At 46.9% G+C, this 7893-nt stretch overlaps 1 protein-coding gene, 8 non-coding genes and 8 pseudogenes across 9 annotated transcripts in view; all 17 read left to right on the forward strand.

The window, feature by feature from the left end:
* The window catches only part of LOC133648154 (NBAS subunit of NRZ tethering complex-like), a 279054-nt gene that overhangs the window by 112053 nt on the left and 159108 nt on the right, over positions 1-7893 (forward strand). The gene's annotated exons all lie outside the window — the stretch shown is intronic.
* Positions 129-251, forward strand: LOC133649271 (5S ribosomal RNA; annotated as a pseudogene).
* Positions 621-739, forward strand: LOC133649336 (5S ribosomal RNA). The gene has a single exon (XR_009826077.1). It is a non-coding gene; the product is annotated as a 5S ribosomal RNA (ribosomal RNA).
* Positions 1109-1226, forward strand: LOC133649269 (5S ribosomal RNA; annotated as a pseudogene).
* On the forward strand, positions 1596-1715 carry LOC133649272 (5S ribosomal RNA; annotated as a pseudogene).
* LOC133649249 (5S ribosomal RNA) lies at positions 2086-2205 on the forward strand. Its single transcript, XR_009826006.1, has one exon. It is a non-coding gene; the product is annotated as a 5S ribosomal RNA (ribosomal RNA).
* On the forward strand, positions 2573-2689 carry LOC133649267 (5S ribosomal RNA; annotated as a pseudogene).
* LOC133649265 (5S ribosomal RNA) lies at positions 3059-3176 on the forward strand (annotated as a pseudogene).
* LOC133649276 (5S ribosomal RNA) lies at positions 3545-3667 on the forward strand (annotated as a pseudogene).
* LOC133649254 (5S ribosomal RNA) lies at positions 4037-4154 on the forward strand. The gene has a single exon (XR_009826011.1). It is a non-coding gene; the product is annotated as a 5S ribosomal RNA (ribosomal RNA).
* LOC133649300 (5S ribosomal RNA) lies at positions 4521-4639 on the forward strand. Its single transcript, XR_009826043.1, has one exon. It is a non-coding gene; the product is annotated as a 5S ribosomal RNA (ribosomal RNA).
* On the forward strand, positions 5010-5128 carry LOC133649301 (5S ribosomal RNA). The gene has a single exon (XR_009826044.1). It is a non-coding gene; the product is annotated as a 5S ribosomal RNA (ribosomal RNA).
* On the forward strand, positions 5498-5617 carry LOC133649261 (5S ribosomal RNA). Its single transcript, XR_009826018.1, has one exon. It is a non-coding gene; the product is annotated as a 5S ribosomal RNA (ribosomal RNA).
* LOC133649273 (5S ribosomal RNA) lies at positions 5985-6106 on the forward strand (annotated as a pseudogene).
* On the forward strand, positions 6474-6592 carry LOC133649239 (5S ribosomal RNA). The gene has a single exon (XR_009825996.1). It is a non-coding gene; the product is annotated as a 5S ribosomal RNA (ribosomal RNA).
* LOC133649275 (5S ribosomal RNA) lies at positions 6961-7078 on the forward strand (annotated as a pseudogene).
* On the forward strand, positions 7445-7563 carry LOC133649337 (5S ribosomal RNA). The gene has a single exon (XR_009826078.1). It is a non-coding gene; the product is annotated as a 5S ribosomal RNA (ribosomal RNA).

Consider the following 7893-nt stretch of genomic DNA (forward strand, 5'->3'; position numbering starts at 1 on the left):
CCAAAGAGTTGGACAGGCTGACAAAAAGATCAGTGATTGTTGTATCACACACCGCATTGCTCATTGCACAAAAGTCTGTCCAACCAGCTTGTCACATTCAAAAATCTGATTTTGAGGGCAGTTTCTTGGCTTACGGCCATACTACCCTGAGGCACGCCCCGATCTCGTCAGATCTCGGAAGCTAAGCCGGGTCGGGGCCTGGTTAGTACTTGGATGGGAGACTGCCTGGGGAATACCAGGTGCCGTAAGCTTTTGGTACGCCCCCAGAATAGGGTGCCCTTTCCCCCTTTTGCTTTTTTTACAACGGCTATAGGTACTTGCCCATACTTGTCAATACAGCTACATATTGCTCGTCCAAACAAAACACTGCTCTCCACCCAATACACATTTGTTTAGTTTTGACTCGTTTGGGATTGATAGCAAGATTTGCAGTGTCGCCAACAGTGACACATGTGCCTCAAGGCACTTCAGTGCTAACAGAGGTTTAAAAAGTCCAAAGAGTTGGACAGGCTGACAAAAAGATCAGTGATTGTTGTATCACACACGCATTGCTCATTGCAGAAAGGTCCTGTCAACCAGCTTGTCACATTTACAAATCTGATATTGAGGGCAATTTCTTGGCTTACGGCCATACTACCCTGAGCACGCCCGATCTCGTCAGATCTCGGAAGCTAAGCCGGGTCGGGCCTGGTTAGTACTTGGATGGGAGACTGCCTGGGAATACCAGGTGCTGTAAGCTTTTGGAACGATCCCAGAAAAGGGCGCCATTTCCCCCTTTTGCTTTTGTCACAACACGGCTATAGGTACTTGCCATACTTGTCAATGCAGCTACATATTGCTCGTCCAAACAAAACGCTGCTCTCCACCCAATACACATTTGTTTAGTTTTGACTCGGTTTGGGATTGATAGCAAGATTTGCAGTGTCGCCAACAGTGACACATGTGCCTCAAGGCACTTCAGTGCTAACAGAGGTTTAAAGTCCAAAGAGTTGGACAGGCTGACAAAAAGATCGAGTGATTGTTGTATCACACACGCATTGCTCATTGCAGAAAGGTCCTGTCAACCAGCTTGTCACATTTAAAATCTGATTTTGAGGGCAATTTCTTGGCTTACGGCCATACTAACCTGAGCACGCCCGATCTCGTCAGATCGCGGAAGCTAAGCCGGGTCGGGCCTGGTAGTACTTGGATGGGAGACTGCCTGGGAATACCAGGTGCTGTAAGCTTTTGGAATGATCCCAGAAAAGGGCGCCATTTCCCCCTTTTGCTTTTGTTACAACGGCTATAGGTACTTGCCATACTTGTCAATACAGCTACATATTGCTCGTCCAAACAAAACACTGCTCTCCACCCAATACACATTTGTTTAGTTTTGACTCGGTTTGGGATTGATAGCAAGATTTGCAGCGTCGCCAACAGTGACACATGTGCCTCAAGGCAACTTCAGTGCTAACAGAGGTTTAAAAGTCCAAAGAGTTTGACAGGCTGACAAAAAGATCAGTGATTGTTGTATCACACACGCATTGCTCATTGCACAAAAGTCCTGTCAACCAGCTTGTCACATTTAAAAAATCTGATTTTGAGGGCAATTTCTTGGCTACGGCCATACTACCCCGAGCACGCCCGATCTCGTCAGATCTCGGAAGCTAAGCCGGGTCGGGCCTGGTTAGTACTTGGATGGGGAGACTGCCTGGGAATACCAGGTGCTGTAAAGCTTTTGGAACGATCCCAGAAAAGGGCGCCATTTCCCCTTTTGCTTTGTCACAACGGCTATAGGTACTTGCCATACTTGTCAATGCAGCTACATATTGCTCGTCCAAAACAAAACGCTGCTCTCCACCCAAATACACATTTGTTTAGTTTGACTCGGTTTGGGATTGGTAGCAAGACTTGCAGTGTCGCCAACAGTGACACATGTGCCCTCAAGGCACTTCAGTGCTTAACAGAGGTTTAAAAGTCCAAAAAGTTGGACAGGCCGACAAAAAGATCAGTGATTGTTGTATCACACACGCATTGCTCATTGCAGAAAGGTCCTGTCAACCAGCTTGTCACATTTAAAAATCTGATTTTGAGGGCAATTTCTTGGCTTACGGCCATACTACCCTGAGCACGGCCCGATCTCGTCAGATCTCGGAAGCTAAGCTGGGTTGGGCCTGGTTAGTACTTGAATGGGAGACTGCCTGGGAATACCAGGTGCCGTAAGCTTTTGGTACGCCCCAGAATAGGGTGCCCTTTCCCCCTTTTGCTTTTGTTACAACGGCTATAGGTACTTGCCATACTTGTCAATACAGCTACATATTGCTCGTCCAAACAAAACACTGCTCTCCACCCAATACACATTTGTTTAGTTTTGACTCGGTTTGGGATTGATAGCAAGATTTGCAGCGTCGCCAACAGTGACACATGTGCCTCAAGGCACTCAGTGCTAACAGTGGTTTAAAAGTCCAAAGAGTTTGACAGGCTGACAAAAAGATCAGTGATTGTTGTATCACACACGCATTGCTCATTGCACAAAAGTCCTGTCAACCAGCTTGTCCACATTCAAAAATCTGATTTTGAGGGCAGTTTCTTGGCTTACGGCCATACTACCCTGAGCACGCCCGATCTCGTCAGATCTCGGAAGCTAAGCTGGGTGGGCCTGGTTAGTACTTGGATGGGAGACTGCCTGGAATACCAGGTGCCGTAAGCTTTTGGTACGCCCCCAGAATAGGGTGCCCTTTCCCCCGTTTGCTTTTGTTACAACGGCTATAGGTACTTGCCATACTTGTCAATGCAGCTACATATTGCTCGTCCAAACAAAACGCTGCTCTCCACCCAATACACATTTGTTTAGTTTTGACTCGGTTTGGGATTGATAGCAAGACTTGCAGTGTCGCCAACAGTGACACATGTGCCTCAAGGCACTTCAGTGCTAACAGAGGTTTAAAAGTCCCAAAAAGTTGGACAGGCTGACAAAAAGATCAGTGATTGTTGTATCACACACGCATTGCTCATTGCAGAAAGGTCCTGTCAACCAGCTTGTCACATTTAAAAAATCTGATTTTGAGGGCAATTCTTGGCTTACGGCATACTACCCTGAGCACGCCCGATCTCGTCGGATCTCGGAAGCTAAGCTGGGTCGGGCCTGGTTAGTACTTGAATGGGAGACTGCCTGGGAATACCAGGTGCCGTAAGCCTTTTGCTACGCCCCCAGAATAGGGTGCCCTTTCCCCTTTTGCTTTTGTTACAACGGCTATAGGTACTTGCCATACTTGTCAATACAGCTACATATTGCTCGTCCAAACAAAACACTGCTCTCCACCCAATACACATTTGTTTAGTTTTGACTCGGTTTGGGATTGATAGCAAGATTTGCAGCGTCGCCAACAGTGACACATGTGCCTCAAGGCACTTCAGTGCTAACAGAGGTTTAAAAGTCCAAAGAGTTAGACAGGCTGACAAAAACATCAGTGATTGTTGTATCACACACGGCATTGCTCATTGCAGAAAGGTCCTGTCAACCAGCTTGTCACATTTAAAAATCTGATTTGAGGGCAATTTCTTGGCTTATGGCCATACTACCCTGAGCACGCCCAGATTCTCGTCAGATCTCGGAAGCTAAGCCGTGTCGGGCCTGGTTAGTACTTGGATGGTGAGGACTGCCTGGGAATACCAGGTGCTGTAAGCTTTTGGAACGATCCCAGAAAAGGGCGCCATTTCCCCCCTTTTGCTTTTGTCACAACGGCTATAGGTACTTGCCATACTTGTCAATGCAGCTACATATTGCTCGTCCAAACAAAATGCTGCTCTCCACCCAATACACATTTGTTTAGTTTTGACTCGGTTTGGGATTGATAGCAAGATTTGCAGTGTCGCCAACAGTGACACATGTGCCTCAAGGCACTTCAGTGCTAACAGAGGTTTAAAGTCCAAAGAGTTAGACAGGCTGACAAAAAACATCAGTGATTGTTGTATCACACACGCATTGCTCATTGCAGAAAGGTCCTTTCAACCAGCTTGTCACATTTAAAAATCTGATTTTGAGGTCAACTTCTTGGCTTACGGCATACTACCCTGAGCACGCCCGATCTCGTCAGATCTCGGAAGCTAAGCTGGGTTGGGCCTGGTTAGTACTTGGATGGGAGACTGCCTGGGAATACCAGGTGCCGTAAGCTTTTGGTACGCCCCCAGAATAGGGTGCCCTTTCCCCCTTTTGCTTTTGTTACAACGGCTATAGGTACTTGCCATACTTGTCAATGCAGCTACATATTGCTCGTCCAAACAAAACGCTGCTCTTCACCCAATACACATTTGTTTAGTTTTGACTCGGTTTGGGATTGATAGCAAGATTTGCAGTGTCGCCAACAGTGACACATGTGCCTCAAGGCACTTCAGTGCTAACAGAGGTTTAAAAGTCCAAAGAGTTGGACAGGCTGACAAAAAGATCAGTGATTGTTGTATCACACACGCATTGCTCATTGCACAAAAGTCCTGTCAACCAGCTTGTCACATTCAAAAATCTGATTTGAGGCAGTTTCTTGGCTTACGGCCATACTACCCTGAGCACGCCCGATCTCGTCAGATCTCGGAAGCTAAGCCGGGTCGGGCCTGGTTAGTACTTGGATGGGAGACTGCCTGGGAATACCAGGTGCCGTAAGCTTTTGGTACGCCCCCAGAATAGGGTGCCCTTTCCCCCTTTTGCTTTTTTTACAACGGCTATAGGTACTTGCCATACTTGTCAATACAGCTACATATTGCTCGTCCAAACAAAACACTGCTCTCCACCCAATACACATTTGTTTAGTTTTGACTCGGTTTGGGGATTGATAGCAAGATTTGCAGTGTCGCCAACAGTGAAACATGTGCCTCAAGGCACTTCAGTGCTAACAGAGGTTTAAAAGTCCAAAGAGTTGGACAGGCTGACAAAAAGATCAGTGATTGTTGTATCACACAACGCATTGCTCATTGCACAAAAGTCCTGTCAACCAGCTTGTCACATTCAAAAATCTGATTTTGAGGGCAGTTTCTTGGCTTACGGCCATACTACCCTGAGCACGCCCGATCTCGTCAGATCTCGGAAGCTAAGCCGGGTCGGGCCTGGTTAGTACTTGGATGGGAGACTGCCTGGGAATACCAGGTGCCGTAAGCTTTTGGTACGCCCCCAGAATAGGGTGCCCTTTCCCCCTTTTGCTTTTTTTACAACGGCTATAGGTTACTTGCCATACTTGTCAATACAGCTACATATTGCTCGTCCAAACAAAACACTGCTCTCCACCCAATACACATTTGTTTAGTTTTGACTCGGTTTGGGATTGATAGCAAGATTTGCAGTGTCGCCAACAGTGACACATGTGCCTCAAGGCACTTCAGTGCTAACAGAGGTTTAAAAGTCCAAAGAGTTGGACAGGCTGACAAAAAAGATCAGTGATTGTTGTATCACACACGCATTGCTCATTGCAGAAAGGTCCTGTCAACCAGCTTGTCCATTTACAAATCTGATATTGAGGGCAATTTCTTGGCTTACGGCCATACTACCCTGAGCACGCCCGATCTCGTCAGATCTCGGAAGCTAAGCCGGGTCGGGCCTGGTTAGTACTTGGATGGGAGGACTGCCTGGGAATACCAGGTGCTGTAAGCTTTGGAACGATCCCAGAAAAGGGCGCCATTTCCCCCTTTTGCTTTTGTCACAACGGCTATAGGTACTTGCCATACTTGTCAATGCAGCTACATATTGCTCGTCCAAACAAAACGCTGCTCTCCACCCAATACACATTTGTTTAGTTTTGACTCGGTTTGGGATTGATAGCAAGATTTGCAGTGTCGCCAACAGTGACACATGTGCCTCAAGGCACTTCAGTGCTAACAGAGGTTTAAAGTCCAAAGAGTTGACAGGCTGACAAAAAGATCAGTGATTGTTGTATCACACACGGCATTGCTCATTGCAGAAAGGTCCTGTCAAACCAGCTTGTCACATTTAAAAATCTGATTTTGAGGGCAATTTCTTGGCTTACGGCCATACTAACCTGAGCACAAGCCCGATCTCGTCAGATCGCGGAAGCTAAGCCGGGTCGGGCCCTGGTTAGTACTTGGATGGGAGACTGCCTGGGAATACCAGGTGCTGTAAGCTTTTGGAATGATCCCAGAAAAGGGCGCCATTTCCCCCTTTTGCTTTTGTTACAACGGCTATAGGTACTTGCCATACTTGTCAATACAGCTACATATTGCTCGTCCAAACAAAACACTGCTCTCCACCCAATACACATTTGTTTAGTTTTGACTCGGTTTGGATTGATAGCAAGATTTGCAGCGTCGCCAACAGTGACACATGTGCCTCAAGGCACTTCAGTGCTAACAGAGGTTTAAAAGTCCAAAGAGTTTGACAGGCTGACAAAAAGATCAGTGATTGTTGTATCACACACGCATTGCTCATTGCACAAAAGTCCTGTCAACCAGCTTGTCACATTTAAAAATCTGATTTTGAGGGCAATTTCTTGGCTTACGGCCATACTACCCCGAGCACGCCCGATCTCGTCAGATCTCGGAAGCTAAGCCGGGTCGGGCCTGGTTAGTACTTGGATGGGAGACTGCCTGGGAATACCAGGTGCTGTAAGCTTTTGAACGATCCCAGAAAAGGGCGCCATTTCCCCCTTTTGCTTTTGTCACAACGGCTATAGGTACTTGCCATACTTGTCAATGCAGCTACATATTGCTCGTCCAAAACAAAACGCTGCTCTCCACCCAATACACATTTGTTTAGTTTTGACTCGGTTTGGGATTGGTAGCAAGACTTGCAGTGTCGCCAACAGTGACACATGTGCCTCAAGGCACTTCAGTGCTAACAGAGGTTTAAAAAGTCCAAAAAGTTGGACAGGCCGACAAAAAGATCAGTGATTGTTGTATCACACACGCATTGCTCATTGCAGAAAGGTCCTGTCAACCAGCTTGTCACATTTAAAAATTGATTTTGAGGGCAATTTCTTGGCTTACGGCCATACTACCCTGAGCACGCCCGATCTCGTCAGATCTCGAAGCTAAGCTGGGTTGGGGCCTGGTTAGTACTTGAATGGGAGACTGCTGGGAATACCAGGTGCCGTAAGCTTTTGGTACGCCCCCAGAATAGGGTGCCCTTTCCCCCTTTTGCTTTTGTTACAACGGCTATAGGTACTTTGCCATACTTGTCAATACAGCTACATATTGCTCGTCAAACAAACACTGCTCTCCACCCAATACACATTTTTTAGTTTTGACTCGGTTGGGATTGGATAGCAAGATTTGCAGCGTCGCCAACAGTGACACATGTGCCTCAAGGCACTTCAGTGCTAACAGTGGTTTAAAAGTCCAAAGAGTTTGACAGGCTGACAAAAAGATCAGTGATTGTTGTATCACACACGCATTGCTCATTGCACAAAAGTCCTGTCAACCAGCTTGTCGACATTCAAAAATAGATTTTGAGGGCAGTTTCTTGGCTTACGGCCATACTACCCTGAGCACGCCCGATCTCGTCAGATCTCGGAAGCTAAGCTGGGTTGGGCCTGGTTAGTACTTGGATGGGAGACTGCCTGGGAATACCAGGTGCCGTAAGCTTTTGGTACGCCCCCAGAATAGGGTGCCCTTTCCCCCTTTTGCTTTTGTTACAACGGCTATAGGTACTTGCCCATACTTGTCAATGCAGCTACATATTGCTCGTCCAAACAAAACGCTGCTCTCCACCCAATACACATTTGTTTAGTTTTGACTCGGTTTGGGATTGATAGCAAGACTTGCAGTGTCGCCAACAGTGACACATGTGCCTCAAGGCACTTCAGTGCTAACAGAGGTTTAAAAGTCCAAAAAGTTGGACAGGCTGACAAAAAGATCAGTGATTGTTGTATCACACACGCATTGCTCATTGCAGAAAGGTCCTGTCAACCAGCT

Source organism: Entelurus aequoreus, linkage group LG04 (assembly GCF_033978785.1).
Source record: "Entelurus aequoreus isolate RoL-2023_Sb linkage group LG04, RoL_Eaeq_v1.1, whole genome shotgun sequence".
Lineage (NCBI taxonomy): Eukaryota > Metazoa > Chordata > Actinopteri > Syngnathiformes > Syngnathidae > Entelurus > Entelurus aequoreus.